Here is a 21168-nt window from a genome sequence, read left to right on the forward strand (position 1 = left end):
GTCACAAACACACCCAGCGTTCGCCCAGGCACTCCCACCGTTTCTCCAGCCACTCCTGCGTTTTTTCCGGAAACGGTAGCGTTTTCAGCCACACGCCCCTGAAACGCCGTGTTTCCGCCCAGTAACACCCATTTCCTGTCAATCACATTACGATCGCCGGAGCGAAGAAAAAGCCGTGAGTAAAAATACTTTCTTCATAGTAAAGTTACTTGGCGCAGTCGCAGTGCGAACTTTGCGCATGCGTACTAAGCGGATTTTCACTGCGATGCGATGAAAAATACCGAGCGAACAACTCGGAATGAGGGCCCTTGTGCCAGTTCAGACGGGTGGTGTATCTCTCTCGATGGAGCTGTAAATTTCCTTAACAAGCTTTTCAATTAGAACCGCTAGTGTGTTCCTTTAAATAACTGATACATCTTGCATCTGACTTTTTCTGTATATATGGCATGTTCATATTATATTGTTTTTAATTCATAGTTATTTTATATTGTAAGTAGTGAGATTTTTTCTGATGCTGATGTTCCTCATGTTTTGTTAGTTTATCTATCGTGCACTCAGCAAATGCTCAGTGGCGTAGATGGTTAAGGCACTTGATCATGGTATAGCAAGGTCCCGAGTTCGTATCCAGGAACGATAGTATACTCTCCTTAGATCTTGTTCTTCTGGTTTTCCTCTTTTGAACATACATATTAACCATAATGAATATAGGTTATCTGCTACTAAATTACGGTCATCCTTTCTATTTCAACTAGAATGTTATTTATACACATTGTGTGCGTCTGGCTAACTGCTTTATGAGTAATCAATTAATCAAGAGAATATACTCCTATAGAATGTTAGCACTTCAGGTTATGCATATGGCTGAATGCTGTTGTACACATTGGAACTCCTCCCCTTTTCCATTACCGATAATATTGGTTTCATTTAAATGTTTATTTTTATATTTATATATATACACTTTTTTTTACATTCCTTTTTTTTATAGTTTTTTTCCCCATGTGTATAGCAGCAGCCAGCTAAAATTACAAGTCAGTTTTTGCCATCATCTCTGTTTTTCTATACTTTGTATACTTTGTGTCTATATAGATTTTTTATATGCATTTCTATATGAGAGCCGACTGTTTGTGATTGTTTTACATATGAGACCAAAAGCACATGAGTTGCTCTAATTAAATATTGATTGAGTACATCTGTCTGATTGTTAATTGATCAGACCATAAATACGGATCCTTTGGGAGGCAGGACTACATCTTTGAAAAAGTCACATGGTATGTGACGAAACGCGTCAGACCCCGCCTTCTTACACACCTTGCTCAGGTAATCAACCAGGTGTTGCTTGCACTGACTAGATTGGATCTCTATCTGGCTGCAAAATCTACTGAGAGCGACCGCTGGACGTCATGCCTCTACAGTCAGCTATTCCTTCTAGTGACCTTCATCCCTCCCCGCTGCTGTGTGGACGTGGGCATTGCAGGACTGACAGTCGGGGACGCCCGACTCTCGACCAGCCCACAGGAGAGGTAAAACCATCCGCATATCATATTCAACCGCTACAAGCACCCTGATATTTGGAGCTGTCTGTGCTTAGTGCACCTGCTTAAAATACAAGCTATGGCTGCTTAGCCTATGGAAAACGGACATTTACCAATATTTTGTCCTCCGTTTGCAAATAACGCATTTTAGGAGACCATTCATATCCTGAGATAACAAGGTGTGCTCATTCCTATGTGATTGGCTCATATATGTCTTATTCATTGTTTTTTAATTTTATTAAATACTATAAACCATTTTTATGTCGGCTCTCTTTCTATACATCATCTCCTGACACACAGCGCAGCCGTTTTTTCTTGTTCTTTTGTCTCTGCTCACTTCACATAGTGTTCTCGGCACTCGCAGTATTTCAGGAGCTGTTCCTAATTAGGAATTTTAACTGTTTATCTGCCATATCCGATAGGCGCTGTTTTAGCAGTTAAGTGTTGTGGTCTGGTTCTCAATTTTTTAAAAAATTAGAGCACAATTGAATATGCCCCATAGTGTCAATTACTTGCACACTTCATAGAACTGATGAGCTCGGCTGAGATAATAGATTCAATTCATATTGAAACATTATAGAGAGTATAGCCCCAATGTTTTAAACAGAAGATTATTTCTTTATAGAGTTGGTGAATTTAATGAGCTAATATATATAAGTGATATTGACAAAAAATAGAAGGCATATCCTCAGTGACTTAAACTATAGGAACAGTGATGGGCAAAAATTCTCTTGCAAAAATTCTCAAAACTACAACCAGCTTCTCTAACATGTGGAGGGCTGCCCAGCACAGGGCTAGGATGCCCCGCATGCTGGGTCCTGCACCCTTGCTAACATGCAAGCGCATCGTTAGACAGCAATGCGCTTGCATGACTAAGGTTGCCCCCTGCCTACCAGACTAACGTCGAAGGCAGTCAGAGGGCATCCATCTTTTGGGCATCCATCTTTTGGGTCCCAGTGGCTGCATGTGGGCCTACACTGCAAATAGTCCAGACATGCCTGCATTGTCTGGACCATGCACCCCAAACGGCGCATCAACGCCCACAAAACTCCATGTCGGTACCCCATCACTGCCCCCCATCCCTTCTGCTCTTAAACTGTGAATGCATGCGATCGCAGTTTAAGGCCGTGCACGCATGCGCAGAAGTGTGGAAAATGGCAAATAGCAATTTCCGCACTTCTGCAAGGCTTACTGAATTAGCCCCATAGTTCCTTCTCATAAAGTCAACAGCACTTTACCCCAGGAGGGACTAAGGGAAACTAGCCCCAGGTAGTTGACTAGACCCAGATCAGGGGCACGGAATCTTACTCTGTCAATGGTCTTACACAGGGAACCCCACAAGGGGAATGGGTTTTGCTACACCTGATGGACAGGTCGCGTCCTTCTGTCTGGGTTACCTGGGCAAGCACTAGAAGGGAATGGAGCTGAGGGATCCAGCAGAGGATTGTCTGATATTGTAGCACCAATGGCTGAAGATAGCAGACTTGCACCTATCGTTAAGGAGTATCAGACTTGCACCAATGGTCGAGGAATATCAGACTTGCACCGATTATCTAAGAGTATTGCACTAATGAAGTTACTGAATGGGACTGAAGTGCTGACTGGGCTGGATCCAGAATAATGACACTGGATGATTGCAGACAAGACATATAGGGGGGTTTCAAACGTTATCGCACCCCCAATCTCCCATCTTAAGTGACAGGAGATCGAGGGGCGATATTTAAATGTCCACAGTTATTGCGCTGATCGCACCAATTACACTTGGGTTTAGGAGTGCAATGCAACTAAACCTGACTAACGTAATGGGCATGAGTGTGAAAAGACCCATTTGGGCGCCCCTGGGGTAGAAATCTGAAATTAACTTGTAGCGCCCGTCGGCAGAAACATTAGAATAGCTGGCAGTGGACGCAATCATGGGTGGGAGGGCAGGGGGACACATTTGAATCCAGCCCAAACAAACTCAGAGAACGTAGGTACTGTGCAGTAACTGAATACCTAGAGGAGAGCAGCTTCAAATCTCACACAAAGAGCTGCGTGACTTCTGGCACTGGCAACCTGAATACTGAGAAGCAGGAGGATTAAACCCCTCGGTGACACAGGAGTGGCTGGAAGTGTCAGCTGATACTCCAGCTGCAAGGAAGAAGACAGAGACTGGTCAACTGACAATAAGCAATATGGCATCGTCGATGCTGCCAGGAGCATCACACACAGAGTACCCAGCCCCAACCACTGTGACTACTGCGGTCATGTGAACAGCATACAAACAGACTGCCAGAGCATGCTGGACGCTCACAAGTGGCCTAACAAGTTGGAAATGGGGACTGCCCGTAAAAGCATTCCCTGGCGCTGTGATAGTATGTAGCCATTTAACTACCTAAATCAATCAAGAGATCTAACTAATAATATAGGCTAAACAAGCGTGTTGTAATTTTGTTTTCAGATACTTTTACTATATACATGTGTGAATAATACCAACTTTCAATCTCTACATACTGTATGTGAAACTTATGAAAATTAACATTGTACCTAATTATAGATAGTCTAAACTCACATTCATAAAAATATTTCTAATTTTGAAATAGCTTTCAGCCACTTTAGTTGACATAAACATTAGATAACTATTACAAGAAGACCCAATAAAGCACACAGCTGGACATAGAGGCACATAGTTGCTACTGCTTTTATTATTTGCAATGCAGTAATTGATTTGAAAATTAAGGAATAAAAGTTACTTTTTATTTAGTTCTAGTGCACCAGATACAGATTCCTTTTCTTCTGTTCTTTTAATTGTCTTCATTAATCTGTGGCAGCACCCCTTAATATACTAGGTAATAATAAAGCGATGACTTAGGATTTTGAATCCTTTGAGGTACTGTACACAGAATGCAAGTTTTGCAAATTCCTCATCATATCTTCTTGGTGACTTACCAATATTTGGCCTAGCATATTACCTTTTCTGTGGTTGAACCCCCCTTTTTAACTAGTTTAGGTGTATCTCTAGCAACAATCATTGCCAGTGAAACTTTTTTTGCTGGTTATGTCAAAGTCCAGACTTTCTGTTTCTTGTACTGCCTATTTATATACAACATTCCTTGACTTGACAAGTTTTTTGAATAAGGATTCCACAACCTGTAGCTTTTACTTTTATAACAATAGCCAAGTATATGCACCTGATGTTGAATCCAACTTGCATCTTCTCTCTTTTGGTACAGTATATAGACTTAAGCAGTACTTCCAAATGTTCATAGATGTTTAACACTTTGTTTTCTCTCTGACCATGCTTTAATAGGTGTTATGTCTTTTAGGACTACTGTTGGAGAATGTTCTTTAAGTAAACTGCTGTGGACATGGCTGCTGCCTAAAATTGTTACTCCAGCTCTGCATCCTTCATCACACATCTTCCTTGTCTTTTAGTGTATGGTTTGCTTGTTCACTAACACTGTTTTGATCAAGAAGATAAGCAATGATGAATTGATGCTCTATTCCATATTTCCCAAGAATTGTCCCATCTCTACCATTATCAGATCTCAGAACTTTGAATATACTGTTTGGTTCCCTATATGTCTTTTTTAGTCTGCAATTTTCTTTGTTACTTCAGATTTCTCCTTTATGAAGTACATGTGTGTCATTCTCATGAAATAATCTATAAATGTTACAAAGTATTAATATCCACTAGCAGACTTTACTTCCATTGGACCACAAACATTTGAGTGTACTGTCTCAAGTGGTGCAGCAGCTTTGTTTGTTGACTTACTGTAGGTAACAGAGTTCCAAATATGCAGCTTTCACACATGCAGTTTTCTGTGTTAGTCACTAACATTCCTATAACCATATGCAGGGAAGAAGGGAATGGGAAGAAGGTGATATTATGGAAACAGCAGATGTCAGTTCTCTTTATTCTATTATAGAACATGAAGCAGAAGTAGATGCTGTGCAAAATTTCCTCAAGTTAGGAGGAATGGAGACAGAGTGGCATTTTTCAAAGAGGCAATCACCTTCATATCAGAAAATAACTTTTTTTATTTAACAACAGGTTATACAAATAAACTATGGGCACAACCATGGGCATGCATTTTGCCCTGATATACACAAATATGTTTATGAGTCATTGGTAACAGAATTACTTCTGGACAGCTGATCACTGCAATAAAAATATAAGAGATGGGTAAGTTTTATTGATGGTATCTTCATTTGACTGGAGGAGAAGAAACATTAAAGGAACTATGTGACAATCTAAAGAGAAATCCTCTGAATATAGCTCTAACCTATGAAACCAGTAAGGTGGAGGTACAATTCCTGGATTTATGCATCTATATTAATAATAACTAGTTACAAAGAACTATTCAATGCCTACGGACAGCAACTCTTGTATTCCAACAATAAGTAAACACCATCCAGTATGGTCAAGAAGCATACCAAAGAGCCAAATACAGAGAGTGCAGAGAAATTGCTCAAAAATCAAGATATTTAATGCTCAAGTGAAAGAATTGGAAAATAAATTCCGGGAGAAAGGTTATGATGAACAGACGGTGGAAGCTAAGGTATCAGAAATGAAACAGAGAGATCGGAATTACCCAAATACAGAAATAAAACTACACAAAAGACTGGAAAACAAAGAATCACTATCATTACAAAATTCAACAGTCAGTATGAAGAACTAGAAAAAGTGATCAATAAACATTGGAATATTCTAACCAGAGACCCACTACTGAAAACATAATCTCTAATAAGCCGCAATTCGTATACAGAAGATCCGATAATCTTAAAAATCATCTAGTCAAAAGCCTCCTTTCGGACCAGAGACTGAATCGATTCAGAACCACTGTTTTTTTTTTTACAGTGTGATGTGCAAAGCAAAAAAACACTCCAAAAAAGTGGAAGAATTTGTATCCACGTCAAATGGTCACATTTTTAAAATTTGTGAATATATGGCATGTAATATGAAAATGTTTACCATTTTAAGTGCGAATGTAAGCTACAATAAATAGGGAGGATGTCACGTGAACGATGAGCAGAGCATTTACAAAATATCAAAAAGGGGAGTTCAAAAAACACAACCTCTCTGACCACTTTAGAACAACAAAGAAGAGGGTCTTAACAGTGCTCACAAATGAGAGTTGTTGCCAGTGATATCACAATGGAGCCTCCACCGGAAACCCCTAAGTGCATAAATTAAACAATAAGAGTGAAATCACATGGTGTTACCATAAATCAAACAACTCTATTATGTATGAACAAGCTTACACAGCAAATAGAGATTCTCTTGCAAGAGATATGGAATCCTTAACAATTCAGTTTCTGAAATTTAGAAATAAAACAATAGTGCAGTATGAAGAGACAGAATGAAGGTCCAAGATTTTTTATTGGTTCCACTCACATCAGGACAAAAAGGACATCGCATATCGCCCTCATGGAGTTAATGATACTCAAATATAGAATGATATTCTTATACAAGAAAAATCTATACAGGCGCTTCAGTATTTATAAACCATACTAATAAATTAAATTATAATGTTTGCAGTTCTCATGAGGTATTCTGATATACCTAAATACACTGGTAATATAATATCGAATCAACAATATAAGACAGCGCAGGTATAAAAAGATTTATTATTATATTAAAACTATAAATGATTTATTCTAAAAGTTACACTGTAACAGAACCACATACACAGTTTAAAAACTATAAAGTATCAAATTAAGTAGTCTGAGCACAATACAATGCAGATTGCCATAGAGTCCCAATTTAGATATAATGGAATGAGTGCAAATGATCCTATGTGGACAAAAGATGTAACAAGTCCTGAAACAATGAATCACTCAAATATCCATAATGATTGGAAATAAGACTGAAAGATGAATATGATACCTTAATGGATGTATAAAGCTCCTTGGAGGTGCATCAGAAATGAGTGCCAGTGATGTGCTCAGAGTTCCACTTGGGAGTTAAATACTTGTAGCTCCTAGTCAGCATGTTGCTGCTGCGCCCCCCCCCCCCCCCCGCCGTCCATATGGAATGTATCTCACCGCAGGTGTGGTTTGTGGCTGCCGTGTCCTATAGCACAAGGACGACGCGGCAGTTGCGGGAGCAGATGGATTATGTGCTGCCATGCCCTATAGCACAAGGGCAATGCGGCCAGGGCGTGAGCGGCGGTAAGTTGATGGTAAGTCCTGACAAGGAAAGCCGGATGCTTGGTGCCTTTCCTTGTCGGGACTCACCATCAACTTACTGCCGCTCCCGCCTTAGAAGCATGGGATAATTTGACACCAAGTTCCTCTTTTATACCCAGAGCACTCATTCCCAAAAGCAGAGTCTCCTGTGTTATTAGACTGGTCTAACAATCAACCTATTTCTTAGACCAGTCTGATTATTTGAGTGATTTAAAATGGTTTCTGATAGAGAGTAAGAAATGTATTCTCAATAATAATGACTTTATATTTAATGGAACCTATTATTTACAATGTGCATAAACTGCAATGTGCACCAGGTTCGCACTCAGCTATGCCAATTTATTTATGTCCTACAGGGAAGATCATACAGTATGGCAGAATGGCGAGCTGAGGGTGGGCCTGTTGCTCCTGGTGTTGTTATATTGATGACTTGCTCTTTACATGGAATAGAAGTATGGATGAATTACATTCCTTTTGTGACTCTCTTGGTCTAAATGATTTTCTCTAACGTCCTTGAGGATGCTGGGACTCCGTAAGGACCATGGGGAATAGATGGGCTCCGCAGGAGATAGGGCACTTTAAGAAAGCTTTGGATGCTGGGTGTGCACTGGCTCCTCCCTCTATGCCCCTCCTCCAGACCTCAGTTTTACACTGTGCCCAGAGCGAGATGGGTGCACTGCAGGGAGCTCCCTGAGTTCTCTGCCTAGAAAGTATTTTTGTTTGGATTTTTTCTAAATTTTTACAGGGAGCACTCCTGGCAACATTCTCCCTGCATCGAGGGACTGAGGAGAGAGGGGCAGACCTTCTTGTCTAAGATAGGCTCTGCTTCCTCGGCTACTGGACACCATTAGCTCCAGAAGGGGTGAACACAGGTTCTTACTGGGCGTCCACCCCCAGAGCTGCGCCGCCGTTCTCCTCACAGAGCCAGAAGAAACGAAGTCAGAAGACGTCTCAGGCGGCAGAAGCCTTCAGAGCTTCACTGAGGTAACGCACAGCACTGCAGCTGTGCGTCATTGCTCCCAAACACCTCACATACTCCGGTCACTGTAAGGGTGCAGGGCGCAGGGGGGGCGCCCTGGGCAGCGATATAACACCTCTCTTATGGCAAAAAGTATATATACATGTACAGGTGGGCACTATACATGTTTATAAAAGAGCCCCCGCCATATTTTAGTAAGTTTGAGAGGGACAGAAGCCCGCCGCCGAGGGGGCGGGGCTTCTCCCTCAGCACTCACCAGCGCCATTTTCTCTTCACAGCACCGCTGAGAGGAAGCTCCCCGGACTCTCCCCTGCTTGACACACGGTGAAGAGGGTTTTAAAGTAGAGGGGGGGGGGGCACATATTTGGCGATTATACATTACAGCAGGGCTACTGGGTAAACATTCTGTTTTTTCCTGGGTTATATAGTGCTGGGGTGTGTGCTGGCATTCTCTCTCTCTGTCTCTCCAAAGGGCCTAGGGGGGAACCTATCTTCAGATAAGAGATTCCCTGTGTGTGGAGTGTGTCGGTACGTGTGTCGACATGTCTGCGGTAAAAGGCTCTCCTTTGGAAGAGATGGAGCAAATCTGTGTGGATGCGTGGTGTCTCCGTCGACAACGCCAACACCTGATTGGATATGTGACATTAAGTGCTAAGATGATCTTATTACAAAAGATTAGAGAACAGACAGGGAATCTACCCATGTCTGCCCCTATGTCACAGAGACCTACAGAGTCTCACAACGCTCACTATCCAAAATAATAGACACTGTTATCGACACGGAGTCTGACTCCAGTGTCGACTACGTTAATGCAAAGTACAGCCCAGACTGGCAGAAAATTATTCAATATATGATTATTGTAAGAAAAGATGTTTTGCATATCACTGATGACTCATCTGTCCCTGACACAAGGGTACACATGTTTAAGAGGAAGAAAGCTGAGGTAAATTTCCCTCCTCTCATGAAGGAAAAGAGCGGGAATCTCCAGACGAGAAGCTGCAGCTTCCCAAAAAGAATTCTCAGGGAGTATCCTTTCCCTAATGGGGCCAGGATAAGATGGGAATCTTCCCCTAGGGTGTACAAGGCATTGACACGTTTACCCAAAAAGGTAGCACTGATTTAACAGCTATCCTCAGGGATCCTGCAGATAGCATGCAGTTAAAGTACTTTGAAGTCCATTTACACACATTCTGGTACACTACTCAGACCGGCGATTGTGTCGGCATGGGGTTATAGCACTGTAGCAGCGTAGTCAGATACCTTATCAGCGGAGGTTGAAACCCTAGATAAGGATGCCATGTTATTGTCCCTAGTATATATATATATATAAAAGATATGCCCAAAGAGACGTTAGTCTACTGGGTTCTAGAGTCAACGCTATGTTGATTTCTGCTAGACTTGTCCTGTGGAACATGCAATGGACAGGTGATGCCGACTGAAGGAGGCATATGGAGGGTTTACCTCACAAGGCTGAGGAATTGTGTGGAGAAGGGCTCTCGGACCTGGTCTCCACAGCTATAGCTGGTAATTCTGATCTTTTGCCTTATATTCCCTCACAGACTAAGAAATCCCGACATTATCAAATGCAGTCCTTTCAGTCGCAGAATAACAAGAAAGTATGAGGAGCGTCCTTTCTTACCAGAGGTAGGGCACGGGGCACAGCTAGTTCCCAGGAACAGAAGTCCTCCCTGGCCTCTACTACATCCACGTCCCAGGGGGAGCACGTCTTCGACTCTTCAGCCACATCTGAGTTCACTCACAGGTGGATCCCGGGGCAATAAAAATTGTTCTCAGGGTTACAAAGGAATTCGAAAGGTGCCTCCTCGCCGGTTTTTCCTTATCGGACCTACCGGCTTCTCCCCCAGAAGGGGAGTTATATTAAATACAATTCACACATTGTATCTCCAACAGGTGGTGCTCAAGGTTCTCCTCCTGCAATAAGGAAGGGGCTATTACTCAACCTTGGCTGTAGTCCCGAATACGTACGGTTCGGTCAGACCTATTTAAAATTAAAACCTCTGAACCTATACTAGAAAAGGTTCAAAATTAAAGTGGAATCGCTCAGAGCGATCATGGCCAGCCTGGAAAGGGGAGATTTGATGGTGTATCTAGACATAAAGGCTGCATACCTTCATGTTCCCATTTATCCACCCCATCAGGCGTACCTGAGAATTGCGGTACAGTATTGTCATTACCAATTTCAGGGTAATTGGCGGAAATGATGGTGCTCCGACGCAAGCAAGGAGTCACAGTTATCCCATACTTGGACGATCTCCTATAGGGCGAGATCAAAAGAACAGTTGTTGAACAGTGTGTCACTTTCGCTGAAGGTGTCACAGCAACACTGCTAGTTTCTCAATATCCCGAAGTCACAGTTGGTTCCTATGACTAGTCTGCCCTTCTTGGGTATGATTCTGGATACGGACCAGAAAGGGGTTTACCTTCAGATAGAGAAGGCCTAGGAACACATTACTCTGGTCAGGAACTTTTTGAAACCAAGACAGATGTCGGCATCGCTGCACCCGAGTCCGGGGAAAATCATTCCCTTCGGCAGGTTCCATGTGAGGTCTTTCAAATGGGACCTACTGGACAAGTGGTCCGGGTCACATCTACAGATTCATCAGTTGATCACCCTCTCCCCCAGGGCCAGGGTATCTCTCCTGTGGTGGCTGCAGGATGCTCACCTTCTATAGGGCCGCAGGTTCGGCATTCAGGACTGAATCCTGGTGACCACGGACGCGAGCCTCTGAGGTTGGGGAGCAGTCACACAGGGAAAAATAAAATGTCCAAGGTCTTTGGTCAAGTCAAGAGACTTGTCTTCACTTCTTGGAACTAAGGGCCATATACAACGCCCTACGTCAGGCGGAGACCCTACTTCGCGACCAACCGGTTCTGATCCAGTCAGACAACGTCACCCCAGTAGCTCATGTAAACCGCCAAGGCAGCACAAGGAGCAGAGTGGCAATGGCGGAAGCCACCAGAATTCTTTGCTGGGCGGAAAATCATGTAAGCGCACTGTCAGCAGTGTTCATTCCGGGAGTGGATGACTGGGAAGCAGACTTCCTCAGCAGACACGACCTACGTCCTGGAGAGTGGGGACTTCATCAGGAAGTCTTAGCACAGATTGCAATTCGGTGGAGACTGCCACTGATAGACATGATGGCGTCCCGCCTCAACACAAAGCCGCAGAGTTATTGCGCCAGGTCAGGAGACCCTCAGGCAGTAAGCTGTGGACGCCCTAGTGACACCGTGGGTGTTCCGGTCGGTATCTGTGTTTACTCCTCTTCCTCTCATACCCATGGTGTTGAGGATAATAAGAAAAAGAGGAGTGAGACCAATTCTCATTGTTCCAGATTGGACACGGAGGACCTGGTATCCAGATCTGCAGGAAATGCTCACAGAGAATCCGTGGTCTCTTCCTCTAAGACAGGACCTGCTGCAGCAGGGGCCCTGTCTGTTCCCAGACTTACTGCGGCTGCGTTTGACGGCATGGCGGTTCAACGCAGGATCCTAGCGGTAATGGGTATTCCGGAGGAGGTCATTCCTACCCTAATTAAGGCTAGGAAGGAAGTGACATTGAAACATTATCACCGAATATGGCGAAAATATGTTTCCTGATGTGAGGCCAGGAATGCTCATACGGAGGAATTCCTTTTGGGCCGTCTGCTTCACTTCCTTCAAACTGGAGTGAACTTGGGCCTGAAATTAGGATCGATAAAGGTTCAAATTTCGGCCTTATCCATTTTCTTCCAAAAAGAATTGGCTTCTCTTCCTGAAGTACAAACGTTTGTGTAGGGAGTACTGCATTTTTAGCCTCCTTTTGTACCGCCGGTGGCGCCTTGGGACCTTAACGTGGTGTTACGGTTCCTTAAGTCTCATTGGTTTGAACCACTTAAGTCAGTGGTGTTGAAATATTTTACCTGGAAGGGGGTCATGTTGTTAGCCTTGGCTTCAGCTAGGCGAGTTTCGGAATTGGAGGCTTTTATCACTAAAAGCCCTATCTGATTGTCCATATGGATAGAGCGAAATTGCGGACCCGTCCTCAATTCCTGCCAAAGGTGGTCTCATCCTTTCATATGATCCAACCTGTTGTCGTGCCTGTGGCTACGCGTGACTTGGAGGATTCCAAGTCCCTTGATGTGGTCAGGGTTTTGAAAATTTACGTGGCCAGAACGGCTAGGATCTGCAAAACAGAAGCACTGTTTGTCCTGTATACAGCCAACAAGGTTGGCGGCCCTGCTTCAAAGCAGACTATTGCTCGCTGGATCTGAAACACTATTCAGCTGGCGCATTCTACGGCAGGATTGCCGTTACCTAAATCGGTTTAGGCCCATTCCACTAGGAAGGTGGGCTCTTCTTGGGCGGCTGCCCGAGGGGTCTCGGCACTACAGCTGTTCCGAGCTGCTACTTGGTCGGGGTCAAATACCTTTGCAAAGTTCTGTAAGTTTGATACCCTGGCTGAGGAGGACCTCCTGTTTGCTCAATTCGGTGCTGCAGAGTCATCCGCACTCTCCCGCCCGTTTGGGAGCTTTGGTATAATACCCATGGTCCTTACGGAGTCCCAGCATCCTCAAGGACGTTAGAGAAAATAAGATTTTACTTACCGGTAAATCTATTTCTCGTAGTCCGTAGAGGATGCTGGGCGCCCGTCCCAAGTGCGGACTTCTTCTGCAAGACTTGTATATAGTTATTGCTTACATAAGGGTTATGTTATAGTTTATCGGTTGAACCGAGGCTATGTTGTTGTTCATACTGTTAACTGGGTAGTTTATCACAAGATATACGGTGTGATTGGTGTGGCTGGTATGGATCTCGCCCTTAGATTTACAAAAATCCTTCCTCGTACTGTCCATCTTCTCTGGGCACAGTTTCCCTAACTGAGGTCTGGAGGAAGGGCATAGAGGAAGGAGCCAGTGCACACCCAGCATCCAAAGCTTTCTTAAAGTGCCCTATCTCCTGCGGAGCCCGTCTATTCCCCATGGTCCTTACGGAGTCCCAGCATCCTCTACGGACTACGAGAAATAGATTTACCGGTAAGTAAAATCTTATTTTAATATTAGTCTTACTTTTACTAAAAACTACAATGAGATTTTTTTTGGGATATGTGTATGTATTTTAAGGAGAATATTGTACAAACCCGATTATATTGGAAACCCACAGATTCCAACAGTTTCATTGAGAAAATTAGTCAACGCTGTTCAAACTGGCTTGATAGTATTCTGTACAGCCAGTTCGTATATCTACAGAAAGTGAGATATATAATTCTGAGGGTGTTAGTAAAATAAAGGACTTTACATGAAAAACATCAAGTATGACATGAAGGACTTCATAACTTGTAACTCAAAAAATTTAATATATGGCATTGAGTGTCAGTCAGAGCCGGATTAGGGGGGGAGGGCCCAGGGGGTACGTACCCCGGGCCCCACAGTTTTAGGGCCCCCCCCGGCTGGAGTAGCTCTGTCCCAGCTCTGAAGCTCCTCCGTCCTGCCAGCAACAGCAGCAGCATTGTGCTACAGTCAACACACGCTGCTGCGTGTTGGCAGGTCTGTGGTGTTGCTTTCTTCTGCCTGTGCGGGTGTGTAGGGGGGAGCGACCACCCCCTCTGGATTTACTCCTAGCTGAGGGCCCAAAATCCCAATAAAAAAAAAAAAAACAATTCCCAGAATTTGCATAAGGGGACATGGCCACGTGTCCCGCGATTAGGCCACGCCCCCGAAACCGCAGCAGGCACAGCAGTGAGATAGGGCCCCCCTGTCTCAAGTGCCCTGGGCCCCCTGGACTCATAATCCGCCCCTGGTGTCAGTGTGGACTTGTATATGTGGGTAAGACCACCTAATGCTTCAAGATTTAGGCTTTCTGAACATCTTTATAATATCAAACAAGTGTTGGAATCACACTCACTGTCAGCCCATTTTAAACAGGCCCATGGTTGCAGTCCTTCTGGGGCATTCAGTCAATAATCCCCACTTGGCGCAATAAAGATGTTGATATACATTTAGCTAAATCAGAAATGCGCTGGATTTACAAATTAGGTACCCTGATACCACATGAACTGAACAACGACTTCGAACTTAAATGGTTCTTATCATTTTATTTATTTAAATTGTTCTTGAGCCTCTTCTATTTTTATCTCAATGATCCTGTAAAAAAAATTTTTATCGGTTTGTATCTGTTTTTTGTGATTTGTAGATGTGTGATTATGCTTACTGTGTTTTTATCTTTTTTTTTGCATTTCTACTGGAGAATCCCCCAGCAAAAGAAACAGGATCCGCGGGTAATAGAACGCAAACAGGAAGTCATTTGTCGTATTTGGAATGCATGCATGTCATACACACATGAAACACAGGAGACTCTGCTTTTGAGGATGATTGCTCTGGGTATAAAAGAGGGACTTGGTGTCACATTACCCCATGCTTCTGAGGAAGGACTACTGTGCCCGAAAAAGCATTTAAGCAGCGGGATATATCCCACCCCTGGATCCTTCAGCGGTGAAACTGCAGGTGTCCATAGAAATTAGGTGTTACCTTCCTAAGTTCCGGAGCTGTGGAGGGACCCTTTGCCTTACCATCAGGCTACCTTGGACAAAACTTTTTTTCCAGTGTGGATCATCCAGTTTGGTGATATACAGTATGTCTGTTTTGTTTTATTTCCTGTGAGTGCAATTGTTTATTAAATATATGTTTTATAAAAGGCTGTATTGCACTATATGTTACATCTTCTCAAGTCCTAGCTTCAAAGAAGATATATCAGTACTGAAGATCATTAACCCTATAAGGGCGATATTGGATGACCTTTTTGTCCTGATGTGAGTGGAACCAATAAAAAATCTTGGACCTTCATTCTGTTCTTTATATTGCACTATTGTTTTATTTCTGAGTTTCAGAAACTGAATTGTTAAGGATTCCATATATCTTGCAAGAAAATCTCTATTTGCTGTGTAAGCTTATTCATACATAATAGAGTTGTTTGACTTATGGTAGTGCTGTGAGACGTCACTCTTGTTGTTTAATTTATCCACTTTAGAACAACCCATACATGCTCGCTGGACTCAGAAGGTCATAGGGATCAAGAAAATAACGGGAAACTGGAAAAAGAAAGGGACAGACATCATCCTAGCTAAAAGTGAAATGAAGTTAATTTATGATGTGCAGATCTTGGTACCGCACAGACTAAGGCCCTCATTCCGAGTTGATCGGTCGCAAGGCGAATTTAGCAGAGTTACACACGCTTAGTCTACGCCTACTGGGAGAGTATCTTAGCATCTTAAAAGTGCGAACGAAGTTTACGCAATATTGCGAACAAAAAAAACTTAGCAGTTTTAGAGTAGCTCCAGACTTACTCTGCCTGTGCGATCAGTTCAGTGCTTGTCGTTCCTGGTTTGACGTCACAAACACTCCCAGCGTTCGCCCAGACACTCCCCCGTTTCTCCGGCCACTCCTGCGTTTTTTCCGGAAACGGTAGCGTTTTCAGCCACACGCCCATAAAACGCCGTGTTTCCGCCCAGTAACACCCATTTCCTGTCAATCACACTACGTTCGCCGGTGCGAACAAAAAGCCGTGAGTAAAAATCCTTTCTTCATAGCAGAATTACTTAGCGCTGTCGCAGTGCGAACATTGCGCATGCGCTCTAAGCTGATTTTCACTGCGATGCGAAAAAAAAGAACGAGCGAACGACTCGGAATGAGGGCCTAAATGCGGACTTTGAAATCAAGTGGTTCCTGTAGAAAGAACACACCCCCTACCCCTAATACATGGCCTTCCAATAAATATTCCCTGTTATATATTCCCTGTTTAAAAACCATGAAAAATATCCAAACCATCCCTATAATAAAATATTTCATCCTCCTACTATAGAATAAATATCCCATAAGCTATACACATGAAATATTTTTAAATATCAATTATTTTTAGTGTATGTGAATCGATATTGAAATGTATTCTGGACTGGAGAGGTTTTATAATAATTACTTCCGGGATCCGGACCCATGGAATGCACCAAAATAGCGCAGTGGAATGCACACATGACCTAACACTAGAGGCCAACATGTGAAACTAGCGTTTTGTACAGACAGCAGTGGAACGCACGCAGGAAGCTCAATTGACTTCTTAAGGAACATTTCCACACCACTGGGGCAGTCAGTTATTGGCAGATGAGTCCCGTTACAATAGTAACGTGGAGGGATGAGGAAACCGGAAATAAACCCTTTATATGGGTAAAAAATAGATTAAATGAGGGGCAAGACTATGAGGAGAACAAAAACCCCTTCTTGGAGAGAGTCAGCACTGGTTTTAGAAAGACTGGCTGAAACACGTTGGTGTAGTGCTGAGAACATTTTATTGACCATTCCTTTACTTAGAAACCAATCTGAAGGCATCCACTGGTGAGACTTAGCCAGGTTTATTTTCAAACATCTATGCCCAGTGTTTTTGCCAAGAGATGTGGTTACCCATGTAATGGTGATATACTGTTATTGTGGATTTTACTATTGTGTTCGTTTAGAATAAAATCTGTGCATTTGTATGAGATATTGGAAAATTAAAGATACCGTTATATGAGAAGAAAGCACCGGTTTTATGTAAGCATACATGTAAGCGATACTAGCATGCGCGCAGAAAGGAAGCAATACGAATGATAAAGAAACATTTTAGGTCACATAAAATCTGAGTATAAGTAAGAATTAGTGTAATTCGTGTAAGAATTTAACTTTTGTGAAAGCTACTTCAACACAGGGTGACCGAAATACTGTTAATCGACACCCATATGATAAAAGGGACGTAAATTGTATAAGAAACCTTTGTGACATAAATCATACTATACTATGAGATTCTTTGGGGGAGATTTAAATGTTTGAAAAGTCAGTTGGGAGTCTGTTTTTTCTATCTAATAGACAGGAAAAAACAGACACCCAACCGACTTTTCAAACTTTTGAATTCCACCCTCTATGTCTGGATTTTGTCTTTCATATATGCATCTGGGAGGAATATCCAAAAGGAGTACGGACAACATCAAGAGGAATATTATCGGACTAATCTAGTATAAAGTAAAGGTTTATATAGTGCTAGATACTGACAGTTGAGCTCTTAATTCATATTGTCTGTACTATATGTATTATTCCTGTAACCAGATTATTCTGTAGTTTTTGAACACTGTCATATCCACGATGACCAAATTTACTACAACAGAGTTCAACCTCACTAAGGGTGCATGTAGTAGCATTGACTGTACCCTTTTTATCCACATCCGAAGGACCCCATTTTTCCTTTGGTATCCAGGTATTAACTGTTGTGTGACTTTTGTGCCCATTCCCCTGCTGAATGCAGCTCTAGCTGGACAAAATAAAACTTACAGCAGAGAAAGATCTAACTGCCGGTGGTGACAGTTGGCAGTTGGTTGACGGCCATCTTAGGAGGACAGGGAGAGCTGTGAAGCTGCAAACTGACACCAGCACCTGGGCCTGGATGTCAATGGTTCCCAGCAGAGACAGAGTGATATGCAGGCCTTTCCCTGACATACAGCCAGGGGTGGTGATGTAGTCTCCACCCATACAGCCAGTGGCGTCATAAGGGGGGTGCTGGGGTGACACCAAAATGAGCTGCACACACGCACCCCCATCCCAACCACTGAATTGTCCGTGGCAGCACCCACTCCTCCCCAACACCAATCTCCCGCACCCCGACGACTCATGTAATTCAGTACTCCGTAATTCAGACACCCGCCTGCCTGTACGCCGCGGCGCCGCCGCCAGGTCTGTACTGCCGCAATCTCCCTGGAAACGATGCTGGGTGCTCAGTGCTGTACGTCACTCCTTGTGACGTCATCATGCACGCCGGCACCACATGCCATTCTGGGAGGGACAAATGGGGGAGACTTCAGTGCTGCTTCGTATTGTTATCAGAGGAAGAACCTGGCTGTACTACAGCAAAGTGCGCACCTCAGGTGTCACCAAGTGCTGCACTAATTTCTGCACTCTACCCCCTCAGATGACAGGATGCACTCCCGCCGCACCCCTACACGCCCGCCCTTCGCCCACTACGCTATCACAGAGCTAGCTACTGCCTCTGCCTAACGACCAGCGCAGGCTCAGTGACTGTCCACACTGGCAGTAGATGGGGAGGGTCGCGGGATTGGTAGTGAAGCCAGGCCAATGCCTCCACCCACCCACAATGTTATGCTGCTGCCACGGCCGATACAAGCAGCATTGCCGGGCACCCGCTATAAAACTTGTATGTTTATAATGTAGCAGAACACAGCCCTGGTCTCGGCTGTCCCTGGCTCCCTGCATCTCTATGTCCCCGGCTGGAGCTACATCCAGCACTGTGCTGCCTGAAGCAACCTGTTGCGTTCCTTGAAGAACTGCCCCAAGCTACAGCCAACTAAAGGTACATTAAAAACTGTGCGGCAGGGTAGGATAGATAAGGGGTAGATGTGCATTCATTATATAAGGGGATGGTGGAGCGTCTGATGTGCTAAAAGTATATATCTGGTGGGGGCGGATGGGCATAAAATATATTAGGGGTGTGTTATAAAAGTGGAGGGTGATATGGGATTTATGTGTGACACTACTGTTGGCGTTATGTGTAAGGGACACTACTAGTGTGAGCATTATGTATGGCACTACTACTGTGGGTGTTATTTTCTAAGGAACACTAGTACCATGGGCAGGCCCGGCGGCAGGGGGGACAAAGGGGACACCCATACCAGACCTTGAGTCCCCGGAGGAGTCCTGAGGATCAGGGGAACAATAAATGGGGACACAGCACTTAAGTGTGCTTTTTAAAGGCTGCCTACAAATTAATTAAAATAAAGTTACATCAGTGTATGTGGCCCCATGATTTCTGTTGCCAGCCCTGACTGTGGGTATTATGTGTATAAGGGACCCAACTGTGGGTATTGTGTTTAAGGGGCACTACTGTGTTTTGTAACATGTGGTGCAATATGAATCATGGACACTACGTGCAGTGTAATGTGAATAAAACTCTGCTACTGTGTGTCGTAATTTGAATTGGGGGTACGGTCAGTGGTCACACTCCTACCTTGTTATACCACACTCCTTTTTTGCAGCAAGTGCCTGTGACATGCACTGTCCCTTTATTGCATATGGAGGGAGGGCGCAAATTTGTCATTTGCAGGGGGCACCGAACACCCTAGCACTGGCCCCTGCTCTCAGGGTTTCTGTATGGACTGATACGAGAGTAGGTCCATGGTGGGTGGGGGGTGACACCACGAGTTACAACACCGGGTGACACCAACCCTAGTGACACCACTGCATACAGCTAAAGTGAATGGCAAGGGGAGGGGTAAAGAAGGTGTCCAGTCTTCTGATAGAAGCATTTGTTGGTACAAAATAATGAATCACCCTTTTGGACTCCAGCTTCTAGTGACAGGTGAACGCTAGTGCTGTGTACAAGGCTGGTGGATATGCATGTTCATTCACCCACATCACATATTTACCCTAGAGAAGGAGAGATCACGCCAGAGACAGAGGTACCATTTGCAAGGCAAACTGCAACTCTGGCTTTTATGCTACAGGGAAAAACAACTTTAAACTTATTAGTTTTCCAAGAGGCTAAAGTTCTGCAAAATGAACCAGACGCCCTTTTATAAGCAGGGAAGTAGAGAGCTTGGCTGGGCTCAGGAACTTTTCAGGGGATGTGGCCTAATCACAGGAGGCATGGCCATGCATAATCTGCTGAAAATGTATGTACAGTTAGTTTTAGCAGACTTACATGTACACACCAGCAGATTGCAAGATGACCCAAGAACCCCCTTCACTATTGGTCCCATGTCACCATAAATAAGTAAAAGTAGAAAGGTATCCTGTGGAAAATAGAAAATCCAATACATATGATTTATGTGGATATATGGACAGCTGGTCATCATCCCACTTTATATGTGGACAACTGGGGCTTTAGTCTTATACATTCCATTATTAGTCCAGCCTTGATTAAGAAGTTGACATAATAAAGTTTAAAATACAACCATGCTCGTATTTCCTTTAATAACAGGGGCCCTCATTCCGAGTTGATCGCAGAGAGTCATCGCATCGCAAATGTGCAAAAACTAACTAACTGCGCATGCGCAAAAGCGTAAATACGCATGCGCGAGCACAGCCGTACGACACTGGTGCAAAAATACAAAAAAAAAACCCACACGTTACTCACAAACGAAAATGAGGAGTGGCGGAGGCGTGGCGGAGGCGAGACTTCGCAATGGTCCGACATGGGCGTGAAAGTGGGCGTACAGTGTGGGAGTATGCAACTCGCAATGGGCGTGTTTTTCGCAATAAAACATTGTCGCTGTTAAAACTAACATAGGAATCCGTAGCAATCTTCACGCAGCAGCCGAGTAGGTCTGCAGTTACTCTGCATTTGCGAAGTACTGTTACAAGTGTGTATGCACTAATTAGCAGTTAATTGGAGAGCACATTCATGTGTTGCCCAATTACTTGTTAAATACTGCTCAGATGAAAGTTAGCAAACAACAAT

General features: G+C 43.7%; 1 long non-coding RNA gene across 1 annotated transcript in view; it reads left to right on the plus strand.

Annotated features, from left to right (window-relative positions):
- The window catches only part of LOC135051011 (uncharacterized), a 29103-nt gene extending 13731 nt beyond the window's left edge, over positions 1-15372 (plus strand). Inside the window, exon 2 of the long non-coding RNA XR_010241990.1 lies at positions 14926-15372. This is a non-coding gene — a long non-coding RNA (uncharacterized LOC135051011). The remainder of the gene's footprint in view (positions 1-14925) is intronic.
- Positions 15373-21168: the final 5796 nt, after the last annotated feature.

This window comes from Pseudophryne corroboree, chromosome 2 (assembly GCF_028390025.1).
Source record: "Pseudophryne corroboree isolate aPseCor3 chromosome 2, aPseCor3.hap2, whole genome shotgun sequence".
Classification (NCBI taxonomy): domain Eukaryota; kingdom Metazoa; phylum Chordata; class Amphibia; order Anura; family Myobatrachidae; genus Pseudophryne; species Pseudophryne corroboree.